The following is a 17,883-nucleotide window of genomic DNA, read 5'->3' on the forward strand; positions in this document are numbered from 1 at the left end:
TGTGTGTGTGTGTGTGTGAGAGAGAGAGAGAGAAATAATATGGTAAAGTTTAAATGTGGTAAAGAATTCCTAAGCATGAGAAATAAATTGATGATTTTTTTTCAAAAAAAAATGTAAAAAAAAAAAGAGAATAAGATTAGGTTAAATGAGTTTGATGAATTAAATGGTTATATATGTGTGTGTATGTATAAAATGTATGTATGTATGTATAAAAAGAATAACATGGCATGTCAACTAAAAGAGAAGAAAATTTTTGAGGTATTTATAGTGATAATTGACTGATATTATGATTCTAAATAAAATATAAGTGATATCTATAATATACTAAAAGTGTGAATACCTTAGAAAAGTGATTTGAATTTTTTGCCCTTCATTAAAAGTCTCTCTGTTAGACAAAATAATTTTTTCACTATCTTGCAATTATGACTTAATTATTATATTTATAATATTTAAAATTAAGGAGTCCTAAAATATATAAAAAGAGGTATTAGGTGAATTAATAATTAAGGAGTCATAAAATATATGGTAAGAGCTATTAGAAGAATTTGTAATTAAGATATCCTAAAATATATGGCACAACTAATCTTTATGTATTAAATTCTCCTTTATTTGAATCATGTAATTCTTTCTTTGGATTAGGTTAAAAAAATATTTAATATTTAAATATTTTGAAGTTATTGAATCTTTTATTCATTCAATCCATGTAAAACATTTTAATTGTTGAATCCTTCCCCATTTAAAACTACCAAAAGTCCTAATACCTAATATTATTAAATTCAATTGATCTAAATATATAACACTTTTAAATTAATTAAAACTTTACTTTATATACAAAAATAATTTCTATAACTCTATTTAAACAATATTTTGGATTACAATTGACCAAAAATGCACCATTCTTCTATTTCTATTTTTTTCTCTTATTTTGCTTTTGAAGTCGTCTTCTTATAGTTATTATAATCATCCTTTATATGTTTTTTTTTTATCAATAGATTTAACGATTATATATGAATTATAAATAATCAACAATTGATATAATTTCTCGTGTTTCTCTTTTAATTGAAAATTTTGACCGAAGAAATGGACGAACCAAGTATGTTGCCGCTGAATGAAATAACCAAAAATATAAGGTTATCTCTTTTTTCATTCTTTGTTTAATTATAATTTAGTTTTGATTATGTTATTTAATTATATCTTGCTATATTATTTGTTAGTATTATAGTTGACTCTTTAGTTAAACTTATTTGTTGAATTCAAAAATATAAGGTTATAGTTAAGTGTTAAATCTATATGTACAGATTAACGTCAAAATAACTCTACCTTAATTATATTTTGTTGCTATGCATTTGTTTGTTGTAATTAATTTCACTATTTTCTCAATTTTGTAAACAACATTATACCTTGATGTTTCAAATATCATGAGGTTCTTTGAATGAAAGTCCAAAAATATAAAAATATTCGGTGAGATATTTCAAACATGTCATACGCAAATTTTCGTTGACGTTTTCTAATTTTGTCCGTCTTTGTCTCCTTTTACTTGGATTAGTAAAATTTAATTGTAAAAGGTGCTAATTTTTAAATTAATGTTTTGTTACTTTTGTTTGCTCAGTTGAGTTTTTTATACTTTGTTTGTTTTTGTCTTATCATACTCTTAACTAAAGGAATAAAAATTCTTTATATTTGATTTTTTTTTTTTTAATTGTAAGGTAAGTTGTTAACTATAATTAAATATATTGCGACGTTAGTTAGTGTCAAAACATTGCTATTGTGATGCTGAGTTAGTGTCAAAATACTATTGTTGTGATTCTCCCCTGCTTTGATTTGTTTTAACTAAATTTATTGTAAAAGGTTTATTAGATTGTTAAGCTAGCGTTGTCTCGCTTATTCTTATTATTATTAGCATCAGTAATCAAATCGTTAATAATTTTGTGATAACTATAAGATTTTTATATTCAAGTAATTTTATAAAATTGAACTCATTAAAGTGAGGTAGATGTGCAAAACGCTTACACTTAAACTAGTGTAAAGAAAATTCTCAAAACTCGAGTAATTATTTAGGAAATTCACTCCTTAAATCCATTTAACTCTTGCTTACTATGAATATGCTTCTAATTCTTTGTTTCGGAAGTGCATTTGGAGTTGCAATACAACTCCATCTCTATCCAAATTAGAATCATGTTCGTTACAACATCATTTACTTCTGGCCAACAACTTTACTTGTTCATTACTATATAAATATACCAAATTGCTTAAGTTCACTAAGTAGCGAACTTATATAGGCCGGGCTAGAAAATTATGTTCTTAAATGCACTCCAAATATCTTCAACAAATTAGTGTTTGGGTTGTGCTATCACGCTTAGCTCATATAGATGACATTATTAAAATCAGTAACTAGTAATGAAAGAAAATAAAAAATTTGATCAGATCATTTCTGTTTCAAAAGACGATGAATATGAGAGAATTTTTTTGGACATTCAATAATATAAAAAATTACTGTTAGATTACGGGTCATGTATCGCCCATGTGGATCGACTCGACCTAGTTTTTATTGTTTTAATTATCTAATATATGAAAGATAAGCAGGGAACATTTAAATTTTAAAAAATAAGGAGGAACAATTATTGAGTAACTGTTTGTACATATACGCTTCTTCCTCTAAAAAAGAATATGGATGAGAAAAACAAAATAAGACAATAACTAAGAACATCAACAAAAATTCAAAAGGAGACTTTTATTTTGTGAATCAATACTTCATTTTCTAGAGAAACAAAGATTGACTTGGGGCAATTGTGTCAATAGCAAATTCAATGACTTTCACTGCAACAGATTAAGGTACAAACACTATTTTTTTAACTCCGAATTTGCATTCAATGGCATTAGAGCCAGGTTTAAAAAGGCCTATCTCTTGACAGATTCATATTCTTGAAAAAAAAATTAAAACGAAATATTATTTTACCTGTTAGAAATAAATCATGAATAAAAATTGGAAGTTTAGACCCGGCTTGAATCAACAAAATTACCTTCTATTCTGGAATAAAATTAGAAAGTCTTAAGATCGAATCTGAAATTTAATTTCAGTTTCATCTTTTTTGCTTTCTTCGGATGAATCCAAAATATATAAAAAAGGGGAACAGAATTGGTGTTGAAAAAAGGGGTTGTATGTGTTGTTATTACAGGCACTTGTGCCTATGCACAGTTTGTCAGGTGAAAAAGTAACAAAATTGTGCAATTTGGTAAATGTGTGTGCTGTGCTATTCAAGGGTTGTGCAAGTTTGTAAAAGCAAGTGTTGTAATGTGCACTTAATTAAAAAATAAATTGAAAAATGTGACTTGTTACCTGTTGATGCTTTTCAATATTAGTGTTTATGAAAATATATTAAGTGTTGTGCACTTTAGTCACTTAATTGAATAAAAAAAATGTGTAGTAATTTGCATATAATTTCTTTTAGAATTTCTATTTCTTTTTAAGTAATTAACATGAAAATATCCTATAAAGGTGGCATAATGAATCCTTTTATAATTTAAATAAATAAGTGGTTAAATTAGAGTTGATATTTTTTTCCCCTTAATTATTCCATAATAATTTTAACAGATTTTGTCTTCTACTATAAATTGTGACATAAGTGTTATATTGAGTGGTGAAATCATTCTTATTGTTTCTTGGTTCCTATTTCAGAAATGGCTGAACGGGGACAAACTCGAATCACTCCAAGTGGGAGTTCTGGATACCGAGTAAAGAGACAAAGTGGAAGAGCACGTCGTTGAAGGGCATGTTTTTGAGGTCGTGAGATCATACGAAATGGTGTCCCTAGGACGAATCAAAATTTGTTACGGAATGAAAGGACTATACAAAGGAAAAGAGAGAAGAAATTGAAAGATTTCAAGTCTTTTAAGATGTCACCTAGTATTAAAGTTGCTAGTTTTATTCATTTGTTTGAATTAAAACGTGAAGAACTAGAAAATTATGTAAAATCTCGGATTGGAAAGCATTAGCTATTTTAGTAAGTTCTCTCCGTGATCCTCAGGGCGAGAGATTAATTGATGTTTACCATGAGATTTGGCCTAGCGAGCCTTTTAGGGTGTATATAGGTCGTCTAGAATACTTGTGGAATGACTTTTATCTTTAGATTGATTTGTAACATGAAGTTATTCATTAACTTTATATAATATAAATATTAAGTTGTTAATCTCCTTTTTATATGAATCATTCATTTTTTTGAGTTTAAAACGACTTAATTGAAAGCTATCATTTTAATACACATTAAGAAGTTAATTTCTAATTTTGGTCAAATATTTAGATCGTAGAAGATGATCGGATTCTTAAGTGTCCTTTTGATTATACACTAAACATGAAAACTTTATGTGAAATGATTTGCTTGAATGTGTAACTTGCATGCATAATTAATAAAATACTTGCGTGATTGTCTCTTAATAACAGACATGGCATCAAAAAGCATAATTGCAGACTTGAACAAAGGAGAAAAACTAAATGGAGACAACTACGACATTTGAAGTCGTAAGATGTGGTATGTACTGGAAGAGCAAAACGCTCTTGAAGGTATTAACCATGTCTTAAGTCTATAAGAAGAGGGCTATACTGCACAATATAGAAGAGACCTTGTAGCTTATAAGGCTTGGAAAAAGGCTAATTCCATTGCACGTGGAATCATTATAAGTTCTGTGGTTGATGACCTCATACATGAGTGTGAGGAATTTCCTACTGCCAATGTCATCTAGGCACATTTGAGAGGAATATATGGGGGTACTTATGTCACCCACCTCAGACAGCTGTATATCAAGTTTGACACTTACAAGAAGTGTCATGATCAGAATATCAAACAACACCTTAGGGTGATGTCAAATATGATAGCTCAACTCAAAAATGTTGGTCACGTTCTTTCAGATGAGCAGAAGATTCAAGCAGTGATCCGATCACTTCCTAACAGTTGAGAACACTTGAAGGTCACTTAACCCACAATGACAGCATTAAAACTTTTTTTGATGTTGCCCGTCATGTTGAACTTGAAGATGAGCGGCTTGGTGCTGATAAAGCTGCTTCTAATGCATTTATGGCAGAATCAAGTGGTAATAACTCTTCAGATTTCAAGTGTAAGAAGAATTGAAAAAATAACGAGAAGGGTAAAGAGATCGAAGAAGGACCCTCTAAGAAAAAGAACAAGCCTTATTTTAAAAAGAAAAAAATAATTTTCAAGAAGAAAGACAAGAGCAAGATGAAGTGCTACAATTTCCAAAATCTGCGGCATTTTGCTCGTAAATGTCCTGAGCAGAAAAAGGTAGCATTTCTAAATGCAACTCTAAGTGCTATATATGTTTTTAGCACTGCTTTATTAACTGAATCTTATTCTATGTGGATTGTAAACTCAGAAGCCACCGACCATATGAGTCAACATCAAGAAGCATTTGTGGAGTTCTGTCAAGTTTCAGCTGGATCAAGGTGGATCTATATTATTGCTTATTAACTGTTTTGTTTGCTAATTAAGGAAAAATGATTTCTATTTTTGAGTGCATAGATTGTTGCGTTTTAAAGTATTATCTTCTAGTATAAACAACTAGTACTATATTAATCTTAAGAAATGAAGAAGACAAGAAGATATAAAATGTGCATTAATTAAGAAAAAAATAGCACTGTCAAAATTTATATTGCTAGAAAAATTATTCCTCTCGTTAGTTTTTAACATTGTTACATTAGGAAGATCAAACGAGTTACAATTTAAGAAATTAAATATGCTCAAATCTTTCTCTTTATATATATAAAAGCAAAACTAAAATCAAGACAAGAAGCCACATGGCAGCACAAGAATAAGTCTAAGTGATAATTTTAAGACAAAATTAAAAAGTATGTAAGAAAAATTTTGAATTGAAAGATTAATTATTTGAATATGAAATATATTCTCTTTTTTTAAAAGAAAAAATCATTATTTTAATAATTAGAAATTCATAATTGAAGAGTCCTTATAGACTCTTACTATTTTAAAGCTATATCTTATAAAATTTAAATATTATATATATATATATATATATATCTTATTTACATAATAATAATAATAATTTTATTATTTATTATTATTATTACTATCAATATTAGTACTACTGTTACGTACTATCACTATAACATTAATATTATTATTAATTATTATTATTATTATTATTATTATTATTAGCTAAAACAAATTAACAATAGTAATAGTGTAGAAGAGTCCCAAAAGACTCTTATCTTGTCATAAGTTTATCATTCCTACAAAATATTATAAATATATTTAAATATTAAATAAAATAATAATAATAATAATAATATGATAATAATAATAATAATAATAATAATAATATAATGATAATACTAATACTACTAATAAAAAGAAACTAACAAACTATAGTAATAGCCGCATAGCCGCATCAGTAAAGAAGTAGTAGCAGTGGTCGAGGCAGTAATAATAATAGTAGTATAATACAATAAATGATGATGATGATGATAATAATAATAAAAAAAAAAAAAAAAATCAATACCAGTAGTAGTTGAACATATATAGTAGGAGTAGGTAATAATAATAATAATAATAATAATAATAATAATAATAATAATAATAATAATAATAATAATAATAAGATATATGTTTAATAAGTCTCCATTATGTGAATAATTTTTTTGCTTAACAAATTAACTTGAGTTTAAATTATAATGTGACTTACATATATTAATTAATATGAGATATATTTGCTTTTTGAAATTTGAATTGAAGATGCAGAAAGATAAACTAAACCTAGAGTTCTATACGTAGTATTAATCTTTTTTCTTTTAAAAATCCCTATTTTTATGTATCCTTCAAAGGAAATTTATTTTTAATTTAAAATAAGAATGAAACAAATTGAATATAATTAGAGACGTAAAATCATGGCTATTTCATTAACTTTTGCAATTTGTAAAAAAAATGAATTAAAAGATTAGATATTTATATTAAAAAATATTAGTATTTTTTTTAAGATTCTCATTAGCTTGAAATTAGGAACGTAATATTGAGAAGTTCTAAATGAACTCTTACTATTCATAAACTTATTCCTTTCAAATATTATTTAATTAAATAAAATATAAAATATTAACCTAAATAATAATAATAATAATAATAATAATTTAAAAAATATAATAATAGTTGTAGCAACGGTAATAGTAACAGTAGTAATAGAAGTAGCATAGTAGTGTAATGGTTGTAGCAACAATTATAATAATAATAATAATTAATAACAATTAACATTATCAAGATAGTTATCACACTAAAAAGTTTTAATTGGACTTTTATTGTAGTCTAATCAATTCAATAGAATATTATTTATTTTATCAATTTTTTGACTGTAAATTAGAGATACAATATCTTCTCGATGATAAACATAGAATTTCAAAAGAAAAACTTAGATATATTTTTAAAGAAAAAATATTAGATTTATTAATCAATAAGGCATGCTACACGAGTTGTTGCGGCACAAAATGAATCGAATCGTTAATATCAAAAGAGTTATTATTTTAATCGGACACAAAAAAAATTGAAAGATAAGGAATTTAAATTTGAATTTAAACAATAATAGTAATAGTATATTGGAATCTTGAATTTAAACTTAAGATAATCATGATATTTTCAAATCTTATCTTTCTAACAAATTCACCTCACATTCAATTTTGAATTTAAAATTTAGTTTGCATGGATATCCAACTTTGTAACCTCTCTCTCTCTCTCTCTCTCTCTCTCTCTCACACACACACACACACACACACACACATATATATATATATCTTAAATGAGAACCTCTTATATATATACACCTAGAGTGAGACACATATCTATGTAAGTTTTCTTATTTTCTTTTAGTTATTAATCATTTTCATTTTAAATTTTATTTATCTTGAGAGAACTATGATCATTTTATTCATAGAGATACTGATTAATTTTTTTACGTGTCTTGATACTATTTTGTTTCATACGTTGAATGTGGTTAATATATTTTGTTTATAACATTGTGTGCAAATTACTAATTACTAGCTTCCATTGTATTACAGGTTGAAGTTGCTCAATTTCCGTCAAAGCTTTGTCTTCAATTTTATGATCTATACATCGGTAAGTCGTTAATATCATATACAAAATTAACGATTTATCTATATTTCTTGATAGATATAATAAATAATTATATTTATTTATAATAAATATAAATATAGTATTTATTACAAATATAAAGATTATGATTAATACTCATCAAATTTATGTTTATCTTTTTGTTATAGATATACTAAAGGAAGCTGAAGTTCCTATGAATCTGATGTATGAAGATATCTCAGGAATGTAAAATGTATTTGATAAATCAACAAATGAAATGGAGAATGAAAATTTATAAAGGGGCCTTACAAGATCATGTTTGTAAAGAAGAATGCGGATATATTTTTGCATATCTACTTTCTTTTAGGAGATTTATAAAATAGAATTATATGTATTTAAATATTATAATTAATTTATTATTGTCATCATTTGACTTGTGAATTTATTTTTATTTGTTTAATTTTTATTTGATTTTGGGAGTCATTTATATTATATCGAATAAGGGTTATTTTTTTGCTCCCTCTTGAGTTAGTTTCATGTAGTTATAGATTCTTCTTAGTTCTACGTATAGAGTTAATTAATTTTTAAAAATTTGAATTAAAAATAAAAACTGAAATGGAGTGTGGGATAAATTTAAACATAGATATGTAGAGGAAATTTGATGGAAAAAATTGCTATGATTAATATTTGAGTTTGAATTTGAGCTGAATACAATTAACTCAAGTTTATGAGTCTTTAAATATTTTTTTTGTAATTATTTTAAAAATTATATTGATTAATAAAATATGATAAGTAAATATTTGTAAAAAAATAAGTAAAAATATGTAAACAATAATAATTAATAAAAAAAAATTAAATATGAGTAAAGGGGCACAAAGATATTTGTGTCATGAACGAATAATTTTCTAGATCATCAATATAATAGTTGGATTGCCAATTGAGCTTTTTATTTACATTTTTATTTTTAAAATTTTTGATTGATCGACTAAATGATTTTTCTCGATCATATGAAATAATTTACTATGCTGATGTGTTCGATTTGGAGAAATATTTAAAAAAAAAATTGAAAAAACAAGTTCTTTCTTAATTTTTGTATTAGGTGTACAAGTAAAAATTATTTTTCTAATGTATTTGTATTTTTATATTATACAAAATAATAGAATGAGTTGGGATAAGGTGATGAATATTGTGGTTGGAAATGAGAGGATAGGGGATTGTGGTAGGTGGGGCGGGGTAAGGATAGGGGTGTGAGTAGAAAAAATTTTAAAATTATTTTACTGAGCAACATAATAAATTGTACGTGCATAATTAGTTTTAAGTTGAAAGGTAAATTTTAAAATTTGAATAAGAAGTTTTAGAAATAGCCACCATCGAATACTTTTAGTGTAATTGTTGATTTTGAATTAACAGAAAAAATAAAATTTGAAATGAAAAATAAAAAATGCAATCACATATCTAAATTAAAAAATATAATCACATATCTTCATCGATTATAATTATACAAAATAACAATTATTTACTATTTTACATTTATTATTTTTGATAATCATCAACAAAATTTAATAAAAATACTAATTTCATTCTTTTCATATCAAAACATCTAAAGTAATTGCAGCGCAGACTCTATATTAATGATTAATTATAATTTCACTATTAAATAATTTTTTAAATATTTCATAACTAATTTAAAATATGTTAATTTTTTTAATAGTAAAACAACAAGCAACTATATATTATTGTAACTGGGTACATTATGATTTTTATGAATCAAAGATAGGAGATGCGTAATTCACTCCAAAGCATCAGACATAGAAGATAAAATATTTTTTTAAAAAAAAATTAATTACTTTTATTAAAATGTATTCCGCACATTGCACGGGTATATATACTAGTTATATTTAAAGCACGAAAATAAAGTTACTATAATACATAAGAGATCACTTTAGCCCCAAACTCCTACAATTAACATTGTAGATATAACTTGCACCTCTTTCATTTGTGTATGAAATCCTTCAGAAACGATTGTTGATATCAAATAAAACTAGCCATCTCTTTTAATTTTTTTTAATTGCTCTTTCTTCATGTCTAAAGAATAATTTGATGCACAAAATTTTTTGTATTTATATAAAATTTGGATAAAAAACTGTATATTTCAAGAAAGTGATATAAACAATTTATCTTAATACACATATTAGTAACCGTCTATATGTTCTGAATTCATAGCCAATAAAAAATTATTAAAAACCACAATTTAACTTTCTTTTATTAAACAATATCCCAAATCTTCAAACAAATTACAAATATCTCATATTTACAATTTCTCTCTTTCTAATCCGTATACATAATTTTAACTTCCCTTTCTTATTCTTTTATTTCCTTAAAAGGTGCCTACAATCAAGGAACCTCAATTTTTCAAATTTTACTGTTCTCAAATTTCTATTTCTAATTATAAAAACCCTACAAAAAACAATCTTAAACCCTACCTGAAACTCCTCCCACCCCCACCCCCACCCTTACCCCCCAATCAGTCACCATGACTGATTTGCGAGTCACCTTCTAAGCAGAACCCAAAAATCATGGGTCACAAAAGGGGAAGAAGCCACTTCAATCGGCCCGCCCCTTACTCCTTCCCGAAATATTGTCGTCCAACACCAACCATCGAAGATTCTTTGCCATCAGAATTCACCAACTTCTTACTACTATTACATTTAGGTGCTGTAATAATTAATATTTTCGAAGAAATTGACATTGTTGCTACAAGAAAAACTGTGAAGATGGAAGAAAGAACAATTATAGGGTAAAGGTCACCATCTAAGATTGGTTAAGAGGAGCATGGATTGAAATTTGAATTTAAATTCATTCAAATAACGTCCTACGTATGCTTGGTAATGGAAGATGTGAAGCTATGTGTATTGATAGTACTAAACATCTTTGTCTTATACGTGATAAGATGCATAAGAAACTTGGGATCGCTACTGGTGATATCATTCTTATTGAAGAAAAAAAAAAGAGGAAGGAAAAAAAAGGTATGTATATATATGAAATTTGACATTGCTGAGAGTTTTTATGTCATTCCATATACATATGTATGAAATCTATTGTTACTTCATCCCATATATATAATATTATTATGTATATGAGCTCATATACTTTAAATTTGTTATGTACACGTGGTGAAACAAGCACTAATGACTTGTTTATTTCAACACATATACATTACAAAGTTATGTATATGTTATGCATTAATAGTGTTATACGTAACACAATTATGTATATGATTATTTCAGCCTATATGCATAGCATTGTTATGCAGATAAACGAATATTAAGCATTGTTTTCTATTTTCAAGTTTTGAATGGTTATTTGGGATTGTAGGTCAGGCTAGATGTTTATTGAAATTTTTATGGTTTAGCAACTCGACACCATTATGGATTTTTAAGACTTAAATTTTTTTGATAACACTGCTCATTGGCTGGAGTTGGTTCTTTTTGTTAGGAGGTTATTTCAAGTAGTATAATCCTCTCCCCATGTCATCTCTCTAATGATTTTTTTTGTTAATACATACCATAGTCTTTATCCAAGGCGATTGTGTATTTAATTTTTGTGTTTCTAATTTAAATGACTTTCATATTAAACTAATATTTATTTGCAATATATATTATTACAGAGGATGTAATTGCTAAAATCAACCTGAAATTCCTCAATCTCTAATTCTGATTGTTGAAATTGATTTGATGTTTTAAAATTTTGAAATTGAAAAGTTGTTACTGAATTTAAGAGACTCAATAATCACAATTCCATAAATATAGAGTTAATTGCATTATGTATTTAATGCAAGATATTTTATTTTCTTAATTATAGTTAAATAGTTAGTTCAGATACATAAGTAGTAATCTAATTGATACGAGCCAAATGGCCATCATATCCTTTGATGACATCATGCGAGGCCAACTCATGAAGAATCCGATGGTGGTCACATTGAGGGGAAGAGAGCATACATGGAGAGGCCATTTTGAGCATTCCATAAGGCAAAACCATGCATGGAAAGTGGCTTGGGGGCTTCTTGAAGAGCCACGGCCTTGGAGCATTGAAGAGCACCTTTATTAAGGGTGTTTTAGGGATTTCACATGTCAAAATTACACTCCATGGATGCCCCACCCTCATTAAGGGCATTTTGAACATTTTATGTTGTAATAGGTTATAAATAGTTCCTTTAGTCTTATTTTCATTAGTTTATGAATGATGAATATTTGAAATATTGAAAGTTTATGTCTTTGAGAGTGTAACACATTAGTTGTAAGGCTTGAAAAAGCCACAAAATCGAAATGAGGGATAATTCAAGTGTGGAATCACTTGAGTTGCAACTTGGATTGAAACGTTGGTGCTAAAGGAGGTAACGTCCCTCTCGCGTCTACATAGGAGTTAGGTGATTATCGTGTGTAAGTGTTAAGGGTTCTTAGATTTGATATATCTTAGGGTTCTTAGGATTTATACCTCTATTTGTCTATCTATCTATCCTTTTAATATATTGCAGATAGTGTTTGTGCTTGTCTTCTTATTTCTATTTTTTGTATTGTTTGGTCATCTCATGAGTAGACTATTTTTTGTCATGTTGTGGGTTGTTTTGTGCCATTTGTTGGTTGATTTTGTATCATTTGGTATCAGAGCTAAGACTGGTTTTGTTCCCACAACACCAATCTTGGGCTCGTTTGATAGAAAATTCAAAAAAAAGTGTTCTACGTATTGGCGTTCTTGGCCGAGAAGTGAGTCCTTGTTGTTGTGTTGTCTTGGACGAATGTTGTCTGTCTAGATCCCTTCAAAAAGGTGTCTTTCCCAAAAGGCAAAAGGTGTAAGACAAGACGAACCTTTTTGAATGTGAAAAATGGCTTCAATCTTGATGTTTTCTTCCCCAAGGCCGAAATACACTTCGTCAAGAATTGAAAATTGAACCAAAATTTCAAAGTTGGAAAAATAAGAACCTTTCAAAAACCGCAACCAATCCTAGACCTCCACATCATCAATTTTCGTACAATACCGCAATGCCGAAACTTAGGGCTCGAAATCTTGGATTCTTAGTTTCTTGTTGTTGATTATTAGTTTTGTTTTATTAATTCTTATACTAATTGACAACTAATAAATACCTACTAAGTTGTAAATTAATTTTTGAACACGTTTTTTCGTGTTAGCGTTATTTTTGTGCATTTATTAGTTTTGAATCGTAGTATTTCTTGGTTCAAGTTCGAACATTACTTTCTTGAGTCTTCAAGCAAAGAATCCATTTCAACCAAGGAGTAGACTCACCCCTCGACTCATCACAAATTACAAGCCAACTTGCAACACTTGTGAAACCAAGTGTGAGACGATCAAAGTGTGTGAGAGTGTGGTGAAGATTTTGTGAACTAATTGTTTTCTATTTTTTTTATTTTGTAAGTTTTTTTGTTTTAGGAGCAATTGCAATGGAACCCGTGGCTTCAACCTCTTAAACCTTGGGAAATGATGCTACAAGTGCTATTTTGGTTAAACTTAAAGCCATTACCCGTCAATCGAAAATGATAGTGGAAAGGTTGGATCGTATGGTAAGTCAAAGGGAGCAAGTGGGCTGCCCAACACACGTCCAGATAAAGGCCATAGCTCATGCGAGCTACAAGGTAAAAATACTATCCAATGCACTCTTATAGACATAGAATATTGCGATGTGGCTATGTAACACCCCGTATTTCTCAAGCTTAATTTAGCTCTAAGTAAATGAGTAGTCCAAACTAGAATTTTTAAAATACTTAGTATTTTTCATTTTAGAGCCTACCAATGCGTAGAAAATTCAGTCAGTTTTCCAATGATATAAAGTTTACCCAAATTTGATACTCGGGTGAAGAGTTAGAGCCATTTTTGTAATACAGTGTATCGAATTGGCAACCAGCATATCGCGGAGACCAGCCAAATAGAAATGGTCATTTTCCAGTAAGCCAACACGATACCACCACATCGCGCCACTATCCAAATTTCCAATTATCATTTTCCAGTGTTCTATCGTGATCATGGCACGTCGCGCCAAGGGTGAAATTCACATACAAAGGGATACCGCGATTCCATTGCATCGCATTGATGACCCAGTTCATAATTGTTAGTTTTTAGTGACACGGCGCGATAGCACCGCGTCGCACCAAGGGCCCAATGGCCTAGACCTATCTCTCTAGCAGATATTCAGAGTTTCTTGGGTTTAGCTAGCTATTACCGTCGGTTTGTTAAAGAATTATTGCATCCCCCATGTCCAGATTGACTCAGAAGAAAGTCCAGTTTCAGTGGTCAGATTCTTGCAAGAAGAGTTTTCAGGAGTTGAAGACTCGGCTCACTTCAGGCCCAGTATTGACTTTACCAAATAGTTCAGATGGGTTTGTTATGTACTGTGATGCATCCAGAGTAGGTTTGGGTTGTGTCCTCATGTAGAGAGTTAAGGTCATAGCCTATGCCTCTAGACAGCTTAAGCCCCATGAGAAGAATTACCCAGTCATGATCTTGAGTTAGCAGTTGTAGTATTTGCCTTAAAGATTTGGAGGCACTATTTGTATGGGGTGCATATTAATGTATTCATAGATCACAAAAGCTTGCAGTATGTCTTTTCTCAGAAAGATTTGAATTTGTAACAGAGAAGGTGGTTAGAGTTAATGAAAGATTATGATATGGGTGTTCTGTATTATCCGAAAAAGGCCAATATAGTGGCTGATGCTCAGTAGATTATCGATGGGTAGTGTTGCTCATGTTGAGAATTATAAGAAGAAGTTAGTTCCGGAAGTTCATCAGTTTGCCAGACCAGGTGTCCTCTTAGTCGATTAAGCAGAGGGTAGTGTATGGGTGCAGAATAGTTCAGAATTATCTCTGGTTTCCAAGGTGAAGGAAAAGCAGGATAGAGATCCCAGTCTATTAAAGTTGAAAGAGGCAGTCAGAGCTCAGAAAGTAGAGGTTTTCTCCTAAGGGAGAGATATTGCCAGGGTCATTTATGTGTGCCAATTTTAGATGACTTGAGGCATCGAATTCTTGTAGAAGTGCATGGTGTGCAATACTCCATTCATCCAGGGGCCACAAAGATGTACCGCAATTTACGGGAGATCTATTGGTGAAGTGGGATGAAGAGAGATATTGCAGAGTTTGTAGCTAAGTGCTCTACATGTCAGTAGGCTAAGATTGAGAACCAGAAGCCTAGTAGGTCCATGTAGGAGTTCAGTATTCCCACATAAAAATGGGAGAAAGCGAACATAGATTTTGTGATGGGTTTGCCTCGTACTCGTCATCAACATGATTTTATTTGGGTTATCGTAGACAGGATAACCAAATCAGCTTATTTTTTGCCAGTTCATACCTCTTATTCAGCTGAGGACTATGCCAAACTCTATATCTGAGAGTTGGTCAGGTTACACGAAGTCCCAGTATCCATCATCTCAGATAGAGGTACCTAGTTTACCTCTCACTTCTGCAACGCATTCTAAAAGGGTCTTGGTACCCAAGTCCACCTTAGTACAGCCTTTCACCCTCAGACAGATGGTCAAACAAAAAGGACCATTCAGACTCTAAAAGATATGTTAAGATCCTGCATTGTCGATTTTAAGGGTAGTTAGGATGACCACTTGCCTTTGATTGAATTCAAATACAATAACAACTATCATTCCAATATTCAGATGGCTCCATTTAAGGTTCTCTAAGATAGGAGATGCAGATCTCCAATTGGTTAGTTCGAGATAGGAGAGGCCGCAATAGTAGGGACTAATTTAGTATTTGATGCCTTAGAGAAGGTTCAGTTGATCAGAGAAAGGCTTAAAGCAGCCCAGAGCTGACAGAAATCGTATAAGATGTAGAGAGAAAGGATCTCGAGTTTGAGGTCGGTGATTTTGTGTTCTTGAAAATCTCTCCCATAAAAGGGGTAAATAGGTTCAGGAAGAAGGGAAAGCTCAGTCCCCAATATGTCAGTCCTTACAGAATTCTCAGTCATTTTGGAAAGGTAGCTTATGAGCACGAGTTGCCTTCAGATCTTTCTTCAATACACCCAGTGTTCCACATATCCTTGCTAAAGAAATGCATCATTGACCCAGAAGTCATAGTTCCCTTAGAGGGCGTAGATATTCAGACTGATCTCTCTTTCGAAGAGGTTCCAGTCTAGATCCTCGATCGTCAGATTCACAGACTGAGGAACAAAGAAGTTCCATTGGTTAAAGTTCTTTTGTGGAAACAGTCTGCTGATGGAGCTACTTAAGAAGCAGAAGCAAATATGCAGACCAAGAATCATCACCTCTTCTCAGCAAACTCAGAATTGGCTTAAGGTAACAGTCTTTCTTAGCTCTACTCAGTTCCATGTTCAGTTATAGTTATAAACTTGGTATTCATTACCGTTGCATATCCAATCATGCATTCACGAATTAGTTCAGTTATGTACCCATGCATCAAATATGCATGTTCAGTATGAAAACTTAGCTTATTAGTAGTTTCAGTCATACACCCATGCATCATATTTGTATATTCAGTGGGTAAGCTCAGTCTATCAGTGTTTCTCAGCTTAATCAGTCTCATTTGAGGATGAATGTTCCCAAGGGGGAGATATTGTAATACCTCATATTTCGCAAGCTTAATTTAGCTCTAAGTATATGAGTATTCCTATCTAAAATTTTTAAGATACTTAGTATTTGTTAGTTTAGATCTTTCCAATGCATATAAAATTCATTCAGCTTTCCAACGATATAAAATTCGCCCAAATTTGATACTCGAGTGAAGAGCTAGAGTTATTTTTGTAATACAGTATACCAAATTAGCACCCAGCGCATCGCGGAGACCATCCAAATGGCAATGGTCATTTTCCAGTAAGCCAATATGATACCACTGCATTGCGCCACCAACCAAATTTCTAGTTGTTATTTTCCAGTATTTCATCGCGATCATGGCGCATCGCGCCAAGGGTGAAATTCGCATACAAAGGGGTACCGCAATTCCACCGCATCACGTTGATAACCCAGTTTGCAATTGTCAGTTTCCAATGACACGGTGCAATAGCGCCGTATCGCGCCAAGGGCCCAGGCAAAAAAGTTTTGATGAAAAATTAAAATATCATCCAGGATTAAATTAGTCCTTTCCCATGATTTTAGTACACCCAGATATGGGATTTAATCCCTAAAAATATTTTAAAGTCATCCTTTAACCAATTTCTCCCAAATTAAATCATTCTCTCTCTCAAGAGGAAAGAACCTTAATTCAAGAATTCAAGAACAAGCTCAAGAATTTCTCCAAGAACCATCAAGAAATAACATTCCAAGGTATGTTGTGTTCATCTATGATTTTATTTCACACATAGAGTCCAAGAATCCATTTTAAAAAAAAAACCACGAGATTGTTGATTTGTGAACTACATGCTTGAAATTGGATTGTATTCACGTTCATGACATTAATTGAGTTTTAATCCATGATTAATTGTGGTTTCCCTGAAATTGAAGAAGCATGTATATTGAATTATGAAATTTCCATGTTATAATCCTTGAATTTGCCAGTTTGGACATTGTAGTTGCAATGTTTATATGATATCCATGATTATGTGCATTAAGTTGTGCTCCCCAAGTGTTTGATAGAATGTCCATGTGAATTAAATGGTGAAATCATGACATGCTAGTATATGTACTGGCTTATGCTCTACATGTGTTTGATAAAATGTCTCTATGAATGAATTATGGACAAATGTACATTATTATGTTTCTCAAGATCATGCTATGCTTTACTTTCGACTTGGACAATCTAACTGGGGGTATTTAAT

The sequence above is a fragment of the Capsicum annuum genome, unplaced genomic scaffold (genome assembly GCF_002878395.1).
Source record: "Capsicum annuum cultivar UCD-10X-F1 unplaced genomic scaffold, UCD10Xv1.1 ctg77920, whole genome shotgun sequence".
Classification (NCBI taxonomy): domain Eukaryota; kingdom Viridiplantae; phylum Streptophyta; class Magnoliopsida; order Solanales; family Solanaceae; genus Capsicum; species Capsicum annuum.